Source organism: Grampus griseus (genome assembly GCF_964374135.1).
Source record: "Grampus griseus genome assembly, chromosome: 10".
In the NCBI taxonomy this organism is placed as follows: domain Eukaryota; kingdom Metazoa; phylum Chordata; class Mammalia; order Artiodactyla; family Delphinidae; genus Grampus; species Grampus griseus.
In genome coordinates, this window is record NC_139004.1 from 33280375 (window position 1) to 33296910 (window position 16536).

The following is a 16536-nucleotide window of genomic DNA, read 5'->3' on the forward strand; positions in this document are numbered from 1 at the left end:
TGAATGTGGGTATGAATGGTTTTATGTGGTAAAATTGTACCGATGGGGGCCGGCTGGAGAGAAGCATTTTGTAGATTGTGCTTCCAGCGTGGTAAATCAGGGAGGTTCTCTTCCCTTTCTGTTAGAAGCAAGCCTTCGGTGTGGGGCCCTCTCACCCTCCCCTCTTCCCCTAACCCCATCCATTCTCTGTTAGTCCTCCCACCGCATCGGGGGCTGCCAGTCCCTCCAGGCTGGTACCTTGGCCTTCTCCCTCTTCATTTGGCTCAAGATTGAACTACTAAGAGCATCGTTCTCCCCTGGAGTCTGGTACAGTTTTCCCCTTTTCTCCTATTGTCTCTTCCTTGCTTTCCATGCCAGCGAGAGTCATCTTTATTTTGTGTTACTCCCTACCCTGGAACAAATCACTTTAAGAGTTTCAAGTCTTTTGGAATTGTAAATAAAAGCCATGAAGGAGGGCCTTCCCTGGTGGTGCAGTGGTTAAGAATCTGCCTGCCCACATAGGGGACATGAGTTCGATCCCCGGTCTGGGAAGATCCCACATGCCGCGGAGCAACTAGCCTGTGCGCCACAACTACTGAGCCCGCATGCCACAACTTCTGAAGCCCGTGCGCCTAGAGCCCGTGCTCTGCAACAAGAGAAGCCACCGCAGTGAGAAAACTGCACACCGCAACGAAGAGTAGCCCCTGCTCGCTGCAACTAGAGAAAGCCCGCATGCAGCAGCGAAGACCCAACGCGGCCAAAAAAAGCCATGGAGGAAGGGGGGTTCTAGGATGGGAGGGACTACCTTCTGCCCCCCACCTTAATCCGTCAGAATGGGCTCACAGTGCAGGGAAAGGAAGTCTTGGATATCTTGAGGTAGGTGGCAAGCTCCCTGATGCCTGTAAGGTGGTTCTTTCCTTTCTCAAATCAAACCTGATTGGCACACATTTGCCAGCACCTAAAGCCAAGAGATGGCGTGTTCCGGGGGCATTGGGACACTTAGTGGGCAGCCCTGACTGTAGTGCTAATTAGCCTGGCTTTTCCCTTCTGGCTTCAGTCTCTACTTTGGGATGAAGGGACCATGTTCAAGGCTCTCCAAGGGCCTCTTTTGGTCTTATGGGCCTGTGCAGAGATGGCACACAGATGATCCACTTGGGGAGTTTTCTTTGTGTATTGCCTTTAAATAGAGCAATTGGTCACTGCTTGTGGCCTTACCTCCAGCCCTTTCCCCAGTAGGTTACCTCCCTGGTCCCTAAAGACACCAAATTTGTGACTTCTCTTATGCATGTTGCAGAAGCCCATGCCTAAACTTCCACCTGTTGTGTTTAGAGCCGGGAGGAGAATGAACAGTAAAGGTTGTGTCCAGGTCTGCAAGGTTAGAGGCTCCAGTGCCCAGAGGTAACACATGTCCTTGGGACCTCATCTGCCTGCGACTGACATTCATGCCAATGTCAGATCCAAGCTGTCCATCAGAATACAGTGAAAGCCACATAGTGAAGCCTACAGTTTCTAGTAGTCACATCAAAAAAAGAAACAGGTGAAGTCAGGTTATGATATATTTTGCTTAACCTAATATATCCAGAATATTAGAATTTCCACATGTAACCAATGTAAAACTTATTAATAGCATAGTTTACATTCTTTTTTCATAAAGTGTTTGGAATCTGGTGTGTATTTTACAATTACAGCACATCTCGATTTGTATCAAAAATGTGCTAAATTTTCATTGGAGATATTTGATCTGTACTTAGCCTTCGTAAAATTTATAGCTGAAAAAGTACATTTACAAACACAAATTAAGCAAGCTGAAAGTTTTCCAAAAATGAAATGAGGTATGAATTAAAAAATTTAAATGAATTGAAATAAAATAAAAATTCAGTCCCTCAGTGGCACTAGCCACATTTTAAGTGGTCAGTAAGCATGTCTGGCTAGTGGGTACCGTGATAGACAGTGCAAGTCTGGATTATGGACCCAGTTGGGTATAATTTTATAGTATACTCGCCTATTCATTCATCAAACATTTACTGAACACCTGCCCTGCACAAAGTGTTGGTTATAAAACTTCAATGAAGAAGAGCATTCTTGTTCTGTTAGAAGCTCCTGGGATGGTGGGAGTCAGAGAAGAGCACTTGCCTTCCATCCCTCTCTGCACCTGACTTAAGAAGGAAATAGGGGATGAGGCCCAGGCAGACATTCTGTGCTGCAGAAATGGCTCAGATGGCAGCGTGGTACTGAGGCATGGATTTAGAGTCAGGTGTTCCTGGCTCACCCAGCACATCAGGTGGATTCTCAGTTGCTGACAACAGAATCCACTCTTGCTGGGGATTACAGACAGGAGATCTTACCCTGAAGAATAAAGAATCATTTGGAGGGCTGAGAAAAAGGACTGAGGTAAAGTTTCCAGAATGATGCCCTAAACTGTGTGGTAGCATCATCCCAGGGGGGGAAACTGGTATTACTGTGGCTGCTGCTACCAGGCTCTGGAGAGCAGGACCTCAACTTTACTGCAGACCCTCCTGCCACCACCTCTGCCACTTCTGAGTTGGGAACCAGACCTCACCACCACCTCTGAAAGCTGAGGCCTCTGCTGTCATCCATGTCGGCCGAAATGGAAGCTCCAGGCACTGCCCACATTTTCATACTACCCATTTCTGAATCAAACCTCAAGTGGAGGGGGAGAACATCAGAGAGTCAGAGCCCAGATCACATGGTGAATCCTAGCTGCAAGGGAGTCTGGAAATTTGAATTCTGACTTTAATACTGGGAAGATGGGACTCATTACCTGCAGATATCCCCAAATATGGAAAAAACTACTCAAAAGGTGATGGACAGCTGTGAATATGATAGATGTCCACCATAGCTAAGGTGTGGTTAATGCTGTGGTTCCAGGGAGCAAAATGCCCTCAGCAGGTGTCAGCCCTATTCCCTGACTTGCAGAATCTTCTCAATAAAGCACAACTGCACACAGCCCTCCGATCCCTGCACAATCCAGGATCAGACTTGGACACGTTTCATGAGCACACAGCAAGAGTTCACCAGCAGTAGTGAACTGATTTACTCATTGCCTTCTCCAGCCCCACTCGCCTTCCTGTACTGCAGAGGCTGAAAACTAAACCTACATTTCCCAGACTCTCTGGCAGATGGGGACCTAGATGTGTTTAGGTTCTTCCAGTCAGCTGAACTCAGGTCGGACTCTGACTTGGCATTGAATAATGGGGGGAGTTGAACAGGGCAAGAGGCTGGTGCCTGTTTTGAGGAGTGGACGGAAGCGGTCCAGGAACCAGCAGCTGTGGCTACACCTTCCTGACGTGGCAGCTTTCTCGGTGGCGTGGTTCTGTGGTGTGGTTTGGGGACTCAATACTGGAAGACCTACTTAGAGTCTATTCCTTTAGCCCTTCCAATGATTCTGTGAACTATCTAGACTCCATAATATATTGCTTTCTGCTTAAACCAGCTCGAGGGAGAATCTATCATGTACAGCTAAGACCCCTATCCAATGTGCCCATGAGTCTTTCTCTGGAAAAACTGTCCTTTGTTCTGTGATCATACCCTTTCTTCTTTGCTGGTGTAAAAGGGCCTATTAGCTTATGAAAGAATAGTAATGGAGATGATAGTTTTATTAAAATGCCCTTACTTGTCAAAATAAGAAGGTAGTGATCCTATGTTTATTTTGCTCTTCCCAAGTTAAAAAACAAAACAAATAAATTTATGGGTCTTTGAAATTCAAAAGCCTGGGAATATTCTTTTATGAGAACTGTCATCCTTATTCACCCTTTTTAAAGCCGTACACAGGTATGTTTATGCATCTACTCAGCACATTTTTGACTATTTATTATGTGCTTAGAATCCCTCATTTATTTCCTTATCTTCAGGTGATCTTTCTGGCACTGGCTTTGTTCTAATCTATGCTAGTTTCTTATTGGTAGAGATGTTATGGCTCCTGGCCAGCAAAAAGCTATCATCCGTACTAGCTGGTTAGTGTCATGTCATATAGACATTAGCCTGAGGACAGGAATATGCTTCATACTAGCTATCAACCCTCAGGTGGGAATGGATGTGTTTTCCAAATAAACTAGGAAAGATGCACTCCAAAAATTAGAATAATATTTATGAAATGCTGAAGTGGGTGAAGATGGGATTGTAGAAAATTCCTTAGTTGGGTAGAGAGTAGAGATGGGAATGGGGAAGAGTCTAACACTTGGTCCAGGGAGGAGCTGGCCATCCTGCCCCTGGGAATCCCAGAAAAACATAAGGAGAGTGTGTGACAGAGAAGGGGACCCAGTGGCATTGGTCATCTTGGAGATCTATCAGGAAAACCTTCACATCTTGCTTGTGCCCATCCACGGGGCTTCCCCAAAGTTGGGGCTCTTGAGCTCTGGCTGAGGAGGCCATCTGTGGCTAGGTGGCAGAAGCGGACCGCTTTCAGTGCACACAACCTGAGCCCTTGGGAAGTTTCAATTTCTGGAAACTCTCCTTCTTTGTGTGTCTGTGCTGTCCTTTCTGCCGATGACTACCCTCTTCTTTCTGGGCCAAGCTGGTCAGATATGGTCAGAAGGTACATTCCATCCTGGGGAGAAGACCAGGTGACCTTTTTTACTTCAGCCTTTGTTTCTCTCCCTTAATGAACTTTTAATGTTATTCGATTTTTATCAAAGCATAATGTGGTTCCATTCCCTTGAGGCCAAGTCTTGGAAGACTGGAAATGTGGCCTGACTCTGCTGTTTACTAGCTGTGTGACCTGGAGTGAGTTGATTAACATCCATCTGATTCCATTTTCTCATCTGTGAAATGGGACTAACAGCAGTGCCACAGTAATAGCGCCAGTGTGCAGGGTTTTCAGGGTTAAATGAGATAGCATATAGAAAACACTCAGCTTTGTGCCTGGCACTCAGTAAGCCCTCACCAAACGTGAGCTGCTGTAACGAGTATCAGCTTCATCTAGATAGATTATATATTTTAGTGACTTGCACAGTGGATTGGTTCGTCTCACTGTGAACACACTCACTGACGCTTGGAACAAGAAGCCTCTCCCTTCTCTAGTGTTTGCTCTTTCTTCCCCTTCCTCCTCAGTTATCTTTTGTACTATTCCAATATTTGAAGAATGCGGCGTTGTAAAAATTTATAGGGTTCCTGTATAGCATCCAATTTACTGCAGGCTTTCAGGAAACTGTGTTCAATAAGTACTTGTTAACTCAATCAAAAATCAAGTCATCCATGTGGATAAACGACTAGCTGTCCAGCTGGCTGAAGCAGCGCACATGCGCGCCTGCACAAACACACACGCACGCCCACACCCACACACAGAGGCAGAGGTGTTCTTGCCGTGCTCCTCCAGGCTCACCTTTGGAAATCTACTCATCTGAAGCCCAGACCCTGGACAGGGTTTCCACAGGCAGCTTTGGTGGTAGAATGCACAGGTCCCCTCAGACCAAAAATAATCCCAGACATGTGACAGCAACTCTCAGCTTAAGAGGCCATGTGACGCCCATTGTCTTCCTGGATTGTCTTCTACAGAGAACTGAAGGCTGAGGGGTTTAGTGATTTTTCCTAAGTGAAGGCCCTGGACTCAAACCCAAGCCTCCTCATGCTAAAGCCTGGATTATAATGCTGCTCAGAAAGGTCTGCCCAAATCCCCACCCCCGTTAGAGCTATACTTCTGGGTTAAGTCTTGCACCTGCATTAGATCCCTGTTAGTAAAACATGCAAACACACATTTTATCTGAAGGGGACGCAGCTCTACCTCGATGGCTAGAATTAGTTTGTCAGATTGGATAGCTGTTACCTAGAGTGAACATTTATCCATATAAGCATCTCTGAGCGTAACTGAGTGGAGGCTGACAGCTGTCTCTCAGAACACGTCTCCCTCTTCTTCACTGTAAAAGAATTGCCCTGGGCACACACTTCCCAGCCTCCCTGCAATTAGGTGAGGCTGGGTGACAAAGTTCTCACCAGCAGAATGTGAGTGGGGTGGGGCATGAGACTCCCAGGCCCGGGTCCTTGGGGCAATCAGCATGCCTCTTCCATGCCCCCTTTCTCCTCCCTACTGGCTGCAGACAGACCTGGCAATGAACCAGCTTCCACTGGGAGGATGACCATGTCTTGAGGGATGGCAGAGAAACAAGTCGGAAAGGGCCAGGGTCACTGAATCTCTGACTGAAGTAGAACATCCCGCTGACCAGGAAGACTCCCTCAGATGTTACGTGAAAGAGAAATAAACTTCTAACTTTTTTAAGCCACTGGGTTATTGTTGGATCTCTTTGTTACAGCAGCCTACCTATCTGTCAGAATTAGATGTGTTTACCCACATGAAATGCTTGGCATGGGGCCCGGAACATAGTAAATGTTAGCTCTGCCTATGACGCTATTTGAGTTTCAGAACTTTGCATTCATCTCTGAATCTCTGAGTGGAGAATTCAGGAGTGGTTTTCACAAGGGTTTTGTTGGACTGGCTGCCCTGCGCTAGTGCCCAGGTGACCAAATGTGGCCTGGAGTGGCATCTTCCTTCATACCACGTGGAACATTGAGAGGCTTCAGGCAAGGGGAGTCCAGTGAACTTAGCTGGGTTTGCTGATATCAGGAGGTAGCTACTTTTTTTTTTTTTTTTTTTTTTTGCGGTACACGGGCCTCTCACTGTTGAGACCTCTCCCGTTGCGGAGCACAGGCTCTGGACACGCAGGCTCAGCGGCCATGGCTCACGGACCCAGCCGCTCCACGACATGTGGGATCTTCCCGGACCGGGGCACGAACCCGTGTCCCCTGCACCGGCAGGCAGACTCTCAACCACTGTGCCACCAGGGAAGCCCAGGAGGTAGCTTCTTGAACCCAGGCCCTGGTGACCTCTATGCCTGCTAGAGGGGCCCCAATGAGGCACAGCTGCAGATGAGATGGGAGTGAGAAGCAGAAGACAGTGGAAGACTAGTGGGCTCGTGGGAGAACCTCCAGAGATTCCCGGGTGACATTTGGCTTGGAGTAGAAGCTCTGTAATAGTAAGTAGGGGCAAAAACTAGTGAAACATGGGCAACATATGTAATTGTGAGTCCCTGGGTAGACAGGTAAGACTGGAAAACTTGGGTTACCCTAAAATAAAATTACCCTAAAATGAAAGAGTCTGCTATGTAAAGGGGAAGCTATCATGTTTTATACTTGTGTTTAGAATGAGGGCCAGTACTGCACTCTTAATATTCTTGGGCTCTTTTTTACTTGCTAGGAGCTATTTAGAATTTCCCCACCCCCACCCTGGCCCTATATCTTCAAGAGGATGTTTCTATATATGTATACATGTTTTTAGACTTTCACTTTTAACAAATTATAGACTTATCAGAAGTTGCATAAAGAGTCCAGAAAACTCCAATAAAGTCATCACCCACTCCCCCCAATGGTGGCATGTTACTAATTATCGGGCATCATTAAAATTAGAAAACTAACATTGGCACAGTACAACCCACAGATGTATTAGATAACAGACCTTACCCAGATTTCACCAGTTTTTGCAAGTACGCATGTTTTGGGTATGTCTTTGGGCATAATTCTATGTTAGTTTATCACATGTATACATTCCTAGACCACCACCGCCACATCTAAATACCTTTTGCTTCATAGCAGCAACAGGTGTGTTAAAAACCTACAATGCAGTGAGGAACAGCAGGAGTTTTGTCAACAGACAGACGTGATTTCGAATCCTGGCTTCTCCACTGGGCAGCTGTGCGACCTCGGGCAGGGGTGGTAACTCAATCTTCCTGAGCCTGTTTTCCCATCTGTAGAATGGGGATGATAAAAATAGTACCTGCTCTCTGGATCGTCTTAAAGATGAAATGAGATCATTCCCAGCAGAGCACATGTATATGTTCTTCTATTATCAGTATCCCGGTGTCAATGTCTTTTGACTTTATGACGCAGGGCTGTTGACTCAGCTTCTAGAATAATTTAGTTCATAAGACAAAAAAAAAAAAAAAAAAATTGAAGCTACACGTGACATATTCAGCCCACTGGGGCTACACTTCTCAAATCCTCTCCTTAAGACTCTTGCCTGTGACAACCCTATGCCAGGGTCCCTGGCATCAGCCTCACTGTCACACATCCCACTCTACCCCCTCCTCACAGATGCCTCATAAGGGAAGCTCCTCAGAAGCCCTGTTTGACTCTCCCCCATCTTCCTTTATCTTTCCATGTATCTTTGCAAAACCTCTCCTCTGCTTTGCATCTGCCTTACTACCTTTTCCCCCATCCTTACCCTCACCTCCTGATTTTTAAATCACGGCCAATGGGAGCAACTTACATTGTATTTATGAGACATCACATATAGAAATACACATATGCAAACCAGGATTTTATTTAAGGGGAACTTGGCTGGAGAGAGATTACTATACCCATATGGATATCTCTCTCTCTCTCTCTCTCACTCTCATTAGGATGTGAGCTCTTTGAAGGCAAAGATTCTTTGAGTTCTTCAGGCACATATCAGGCGCCCATGAACACTAACCTCCCAAATAATAATCCCACACAAATAATGGTAGCTTCCATTGATTGAACCCCTACTACGTCCTTGTCATGGTGCTTAAAGTTCTAATTCATTTAACATCCTGCAAAGTAGGTATGGGGATGATCTCCATTCTGTGGATGCAGAAACTGAGGCTCAGCATGATTCAATGACCAGCCAGAGCTTGTTCTGTTTTCTCCCCAGAACCGATGCACTCTCCACTTTGACAGGCTGCCTCTCCCTCCATGTCTGTTTGATTAATAACGTGAAACTCCTCACGCAGCTTCCTTGGAAAGTGACATCTGTGAAATGGTGCTATGCGTCTCTGTCTTGTTTATGTCACAGGACCCTTAGTGAAGATCCAATGACAGGTGTTGGGAACAGCCCACTGCAAACCATGGCACAGGGAACAGGATGCATGCGTGAAGGGACCTGCCATCCTCCACTACTTGTAGGAGAGACACTCCCTACTTTTACATCCCTTTTATTCTGTCTCCTGTCCCTAACCTCACCTGCAATGCTCTCCTAGGCACACAGGAAGAAATACATTCAGATTCACCGTACATGATTGAAAACCGTCTTTGTTGTAGCCACTTCCACACTGTTTTTTTTTTTTAACACATTCTCAGTGAGTGCTAACAATAACCCTGCCATATAGGTATTATTCTCACCCTTGCTTTACATATGGGGAAACCAAGGCTCAGAGATTGAAGCGACCTGCCCAACCTCACACAACCAGTGGATTTGGGTTTGTCTGAACGCAGGTCTGTCTGACTCCAAGTCCAGTGCTCTTAAGCAAAAGTCTATATATTTTTAACAGTTTAAAATTCAAAATGTATAAAAGGGAACTCAGTGACTGTCTTGTCTTTTGGACCCTTGGTTTGCTTCCACAGAGAAAATATTACCATTTCTTGAGTTTTCTTCCAGAGTTATTCTAAGCATGTTAACTAGATATGGGAGTATATTACTTTTTCTCACTTTTCCCATATTCTTCCATACTCCGCTTTTCTTTTTCACTTGACAATGTATCTTGAGACCTTTTCGCAATCAATTTATAGAAATTTCTTCTTATTTTTCTACAGTTGCAGTTTACAAGCGATTCACACCCAGAGTATCAGTGAACCCTAAGACCCTTGGCCAACTCCAAAGGAAGCTCACAGCTAGAGACGCTGGTGGTGGAGGTAGGCTACAGGCTTAATTTAAATATTAATAATAATATTAAACATTTACTGTGCCTTGATTCAGGGCTGGGAACTGTGCGAAACACCTTACATGGATTACCTCGTTGAAGCCTCCAGATAACACTGCAAGATGGTACTGTCATCATCCCTGTTTTAAGGATAACTGAATGGAGAAAACGGGATTGAGTACGTTTCCCAAGACCACATAGTTAGCAATGACACCGCTGGGGTTTGAGCCCTGGTTGTTTGATTTCACTCTCAATCACTGCCCCAAAGCACAACGCAGGAGAGCAGAGGATGACCTTTCGGAATCTTCCCCTCTTCCATGCTTAGTTTCCATCTTTTCAAGAGACACTCCACCCTCCCCAAGGCTGCCTCTTCTCTGGCAAGACTCAGCTTCCCACCTCCCTCTCCCTTTTCCAGCACAATTGATCTCTTCTTTGTCCCAGCCCCCAGCTTCCCAGAGGGGCCATGTTTCTATTGATACAAATAATAACAACTGCATAGGTCTCCACTGGACTTAAGCCTGGGGAATTTCAGGTACTGAGATGAGCCAGTGGGTTGGGGAGAGGTCGTTTTGTGATTCTGTGTGTGTGTGTGTGTGTGTGTGTGTGTGTGTGTGTGTTTTCTGTCCTCTTAAATCACACTGAGCAGCTGCCACTGTGAGAAGCTTGTCTGAGAGGCTACTGACACAGTCAGGTGTTAGTTCAGGAAGCCTCTGCCTCTGTAGCAGAGATCTGTGTAGAAGAGCTCGGGCGCTGACACCACCCTGGGGGGCGCGTACTGTTCTCCTTGCACAAAGGGAGGCTCTGTTTCTTGCCAGGAGATGTCTGGCCTCCTTGGAGGCTGAGGGGCAGCAGGGCTTTCCCGGGAGGGCAGTGCAGTGGAAAGGGGCTCTGGTCTGAGAGTCTCCGGTTTCAAATCCTGGGGCCATCACGTCCTGGCAGTATAACCCTGGGCACGTCACTCCGGGTCCTATATTGCATAACTCTGTGGGGGGGGGGTCTGGGTCTCACCAGACTCTGGGCGCCATTCACACAGAACACAATGCAGATGGTGTGCCTTTGAGCCTTGGACAACATGACGGAACAGAATCACTTTATCTCAGAGTCCATTTGCTGAGCTTCGTCTAGAGGAGAAGATAAGATCTACTTCATGGGGCTGCAGAAAGAATTCAACAAGATAACATCTTCGTAGGTACTTGATAAATATTAGCTCTTGCTTCCCTTCCCTTTCCTTCGAGCCCCCATGTAGGCAGTAAGGTACAGCACAGTGGTTAAGACTGTGGGCTTTGATCCCAGATTACTAGGGTTCAAGCTGTGTGATACTGGACAAGTTAATCAACCTTTCTGGGCCTCATATGTCATGGCATAAAGTGAGGACAACAGTAGCACCTGCCTCACGAGGCTGGGCTGTTGGGTGGATTTCATGAGATACAGTGGGTGCAGCACGACTGCAGCACCTGCACCTAGAAAGGCCCAGTGTGAGCGAGTGTGACCCTGCTCTCTGTGAAAGACCGTCTTCCTTCCCGCTTCCTCTCTTCTCTTCTTTGATCTTCTGCCTCTGGGCTTTTCTTGGCAAAGGGAAATCCTTTCTTTGAGATCATGTGCTTTTTCATCTCTCCCACTGAGGGTGACCGTGGGAGACGCAGTGTGAGTGAGCCCACCTGGCAGATGTTGGTAGAAGCTGTAACCAGGAGGCAAAGCTCTTGCTGGAGGCCACGGGAGCATAGCGTCGGAAGACACGGCCTCTGGCCTAGGGGTTCTCGAAGGCAGAGCTGAAGGGCAGGGTGAGCCTGTGCCTCAGAGGGCAGAGGTGCTGGGCAGGGGGCCCTAGAAGGGATAGGCCGTCCTGCTAGAGGGAACCAGAAGGACCTAAAAGTGGTCAGGGTTCCTGTGTTAAGTGGAAACTTCAACAAAATTGAAGGAAGTTCTACTTCCTCACTCTCTCCTCCTCCGACTGAGCTTCTGAGTCAGAGCTGCCGAGGCCAGCTGGAGACTGAGATGCCCCTGTGACCTTTAAGGTCCTTAAGATGCCCCTGTGACCTTATTTCTAGAGTCCTTGGAGGCTGAGGGCAGATGGTGGGGGTGAAAGATGCCATCATGAATCATGTAGGTCAGCAGGTCCTCAACCATGGCCGCACAGTAAAAGCTTCTGCAGAACTAGATTGTGATTTAAACGGTTTGAGGTGGGGCCCAGGCAACCCCTACTTCAACTTGTGACTTTCAAAAACTTCAAATCTGTAGATAAGTTGAAAGATGAGTACAATGAACACTTAGTACCTTTCACTTATATGCACATATATTTTTATATACATATATACTTCCTATATATGTACTGAAAAAAATCTGAATCGTTGAGTATAAGTTGTAGACATCATAATACTTCCTCTTAAATACTTCAGCATGTCTCCTAAAGATACTCTAAACCACAATACCCTATTACACCCAAGAAATGTAATATTGATATAACATTATTTAATATATCATCCATATTCATGTTTCCCCTATTGTCCCCAGAGTGTCCTCTATAGCCTTTTCCTGCCAAAGCAAGGATCGTGGATTTTTTTTTATTATTCTTGAATAGAGAATAGTTTCCTCCAACTTTCTGGTCCTTCTTGACATTGACATTTTTGAAGAATCCACGTAACTTCTATTGTGGAGTGTCCCTCAGTATGGGTTTCTCTGATTGTTTCCTCTGATTGAATTCAGGTGAAAACTTGGGTAAGAACACTGCAAGGATGGGGTGTGCTTCCCACTGTAGCACATTGGGGGCCGCTTCATGTCAGTTGGTCCTGCCCTTAGTCATGCTTAGATGATCCTTTGGTCAAGTGGTGTCCATCATATTTCTCCATTGTACCTTTCTAATTAATAATTAATCTGAGGGACTTGTACTTAGATTGTCTGAATAGCCTACCAACCTCTTACCCGGTCGTAAGACAGTACACTGATGACCGCTAGTAGAGTGATTACTACACTGTGATAGGGTGAATGGTAATCTTCCTAATTTGATTATTCCTTCTACTTCATTAACAGACTTTCTTCTGTAGAGTTTCTCCGCTCTTTTGAATATCACCATGAACTCAAGGACTTAAAAAAAATTCAGTGTGTCATCATTCATTACAAATATTAAAGCTCAAATTGTCCCAAATTTGGCCAATGGGAGCCCCTTTCAGATTGGTTCCTGTGTTCCTGTGACATGTCTTAAATTAGAATTTAAGCACTCTCTTGATTTTTAGTATAACCTGATATTCTAGGCTCACCTTGTACTCTGCTGCAGAATTGAATTAGTCATTTCTCCAAAGAGCCCTGTCTGCTTTCTTTTAATGGAGAATGGTATTTAAAAACCAAGATCTGGGGACTTGGTATGCTCATTATTGTTGGGGGTATTGTTATTTCTGGGACTTTTCAGTGCTAGGAAATACTCTTGTTTTTCTAAAACAAATCTTGAATTAACTTTGATATTTCCAATCAAATCCAACACCACGGGCTCTTCCTCCGCTTCCTGCATTCCATATTGATGTTTCCTTTCTCTCACAGTGAGAACCTGCTTCTCAGCAATATCAATATATTTAGTTACTAATTTTCTCTATTCTAAAATACACACAAAGTCATTTTAGAATTACTACCACAGAAATACTACTAACAACAAACCTACCAAATCAGCCTAGGTTTGAGGCTCCTGTGTAGGTCTTTTTCACTTTAGAATATATCCCACTAAGGATGTATAGTCAGAATACTGTGTCCAAAATTACTTGAATTATGTTTTGTTCCTATATGACTTAATATAGAGTTAGTTGTTGATTTTTAATTTTATTTTTGAAACATGTAAAACATTTAACTAATTGAAACCTCAAAAATACATAAAGAAGTGTAAATGTGGTGAAATCTCATCCTTACCAGTTCCACTGCATTTCTACCCACTTCCTGCAGATAACTGTTTTCGTTAGATTCTCATTTACTCTTCCTGGCATCGTTGTTTTAAAATAGCAATGATCCAGCTGAAGAGGAAAAGGGGACTTTAGCTAAAGAACTAGGTGAATCTCTTAGTGTCTAGGTTAAAAGAGAATAGTACAAAAATGGAAGGAAAAATGGTAGTAGGAAATGGGGGAACTCATAAGGCAGAAGCTGGGAACCAGGGGGTCACTCGGGCTAGAAAGTCTCAAACATTCAGAGGACCCTAAAGACAATTGCCTGGGGGCCAGCCTTGCAAGAAGTGCGTGCTTTCTGAGGGCAGGTCACATGGGTCTCCTCTCAAAGTGATGGAAGGGGGCAATGTCATGAGCTCTGCCCTCAGGAATAAAAGCAAAAAGATTGGAAGTATGGGCCAAGGAAGATGACTGAGAACTTTTTAGTCAGGCTCTTAAGGAGGGAGATGACAAGGAATAAAGAAGGAGGAACAGCTGTCAGCAAAAGAAGCAGCAGGCTGGGTCCCAACACAGTTGGCCTGGGATTCAGAAGTGGCCATGGAGGTTAGGTTTGTGGAAAAGGGTCCACAGGGTCCCCTGATGACACAGGGGGAGGGCTGAATCCAGCAGTGCATCCCCATCTGTAAGAACCAAGGTGGGAAGTCTGATGCCTTGAATGAGCTAAGAGTTATGAACTCTATGAAGAATCCTATTTATCTCTGTTGAGCATGCAAAGATTAAGGGCAGGCGTTGCTTAGAGAAAATGATGTAATGTTTGGGGGTGAAGACAAAGTGAGTGCTGTGCTGCTGACTTCCTATTTGACCTCCTCTTTCTCCAGGGGGGAAAGAAGTCTTCCAATCGGAAAGGGTGGGAAAAGCATTGCAAAGAGGGGATTGAAATCAAGGACAGGTGAGGAGGCTGGAAAGCCGGGCACAGCAGCTGTGATGAACTCGGGGCTCTGAGCCTGGTGAATTATGTCCTGCGGTCCTGGAGGGACTTGACAAGCAATTTCAGAGCCCCTGTCATTAATCTTTGATAAATTATAGAGGAGGAGATTTGTGCTCAAAGACAAGAGATGGGCATATGTGCTCTTGACATTCAAGAAGTGGAAAAGAGTGGATTCTGGAAGTCTTAGCACGTGGGCTGGGACGTTCTCACCTCAGGGTTATGAGAAGATGTGTGTGCCTTCAAGAGAGTAGGTTTTGAGTTCCAGCTCTGCTCCTGGCCTAGGGCAGGGCTGGGGAAGAAATTTGGAGGTTATATCCCCACGTTTAGGACGAGGATGGGGGAATTCCCTGGCGGTCCAGTGGTTAGGACTCCGTGCTTTCACTGCCGAGGGTGCAGGTTCAATCCCTGGCTGGGAACTAAGATCCTGCAAACCGCGCAGCATGGACCAAAAAAAAAAAAAAGAACAGGACCAAGATGGTCTGGAAAGGGTCAAACCAGGGGGAAGGTGGATGCTTTGAGGTTTTCTCACTCCTCCTTCTTTAGTGATGCCTGACTTACCACTGTGGATCTCTGGCAGCCATGTTTGTCTGTCTCAGTCTGGGTTCCCCAGAAGCAGACCCTGAGATGAGGGTTTGTGTAAAAGTGTCAGGAAGTGTCCCCAGGAAAAATCAGTAAGGGTGTGGGGAAGGGGACGGGGAAGAGAAGGCAGTATACAGCAAGTCCCAAGGGTAACTTTGGACAGTGAAAGTCTCACTTTGGAGTTGTCTTTATTGGGAAGGAGGCAGCAGTATGTTTATTCCTCATACTGTCACTTAGTGATGAAGGGATGCCCCAGGAGGATGGAAATTCCCAGGCATGAGGCGGCTTGAGATCAGCCCCTGACTGAGACTCAGGTGCTGGCTGACTCAGGTGGCTGCATGCCAGGAGCTGGACAAGGGTTCTGAGGGGACGTGGGTGGGGCGCCGACAGCCTTCACACACTGCCTGACCCCACAGCCCTGGCTGGACGAGCCGAGCCTGGGGAGAGCACCCATCCAAGGTCGGCCAGGTTCAGCCAATCAGCTTCCCTCTCCTGGGAACTTGGAGCAGAGCCTGACATCTGCAGGGTGGAGCCTGGGCTCTGTACGACAGCCATGCTCCACTATTTGGGCTCCAGGGACATTTGTCATGTTGTCTGACCAGGTGGCACCTATCGAATACTGTTCTAATGCTTGCTGGAATTCCCAAGGCAGAACCCAGAGAACTGGGAATTCTAGCATCCCTTGTAGCTGGGGCCAGGCATGCGACTCAGGCTGCACCAGTCAGGAGAACCTACACGAGACTTCCACTCAGAAACAAATACAAAGCTCTGGGTGGGGGGGGCATTGCTTTACTGGTGTTGCTGGCAGCCTAGGCTTCTCGCTTTTGGGATACAATGTCAAATTCCTAAGGCATAGGTGGCAATAGCACAGCTGCAGGAGAGTTGAGTTCCTGGCGTTCAGTACCCATCTCTTTCCTTTCGTGGGAAGGCATTAAGAGTGACAGGTCTGAGGAATGTTGTGGGCAGAGATTCTTTGGAGTCCAGAGAGGCATTTGATCAAGTCTCTTGGCTATTCCAGTGGACAGATGTCAGGAATGTGATGGACTCTCCACGGATTCGACCACATCAAAGAAAAAAGGTGACTCTAGTGGCATACCACAGGGATCTGCATTAGCTCTGTCCACTCAACATTGTTTGTTATCAATGACTTGGACGAAAACATAGAAGGTGTGCTTCTTGATGCTGTGGAAAGCTGAGAGGGCTGGAAAATGCATCAGGTCACAGAATCAGTTTGCAAGAGGATCTTGACATCCTGGAAAACTAGGATGAAAATAAAACTTATTGAAATACATCAGTTCTACCTTGAGTTAAGAAAAAAATGCCAGTGAGTGGAGAAAACACTTTGGAAGAAGATGGAAAAAGTATTCCTCTTTCTATATTTATACCTCACTTATTCCACAAAGGATTTCAGGGGGATTATAAAATTTCGTGAAGTGGAAAAGAGTTAAAACATAGCTGAGAGAAT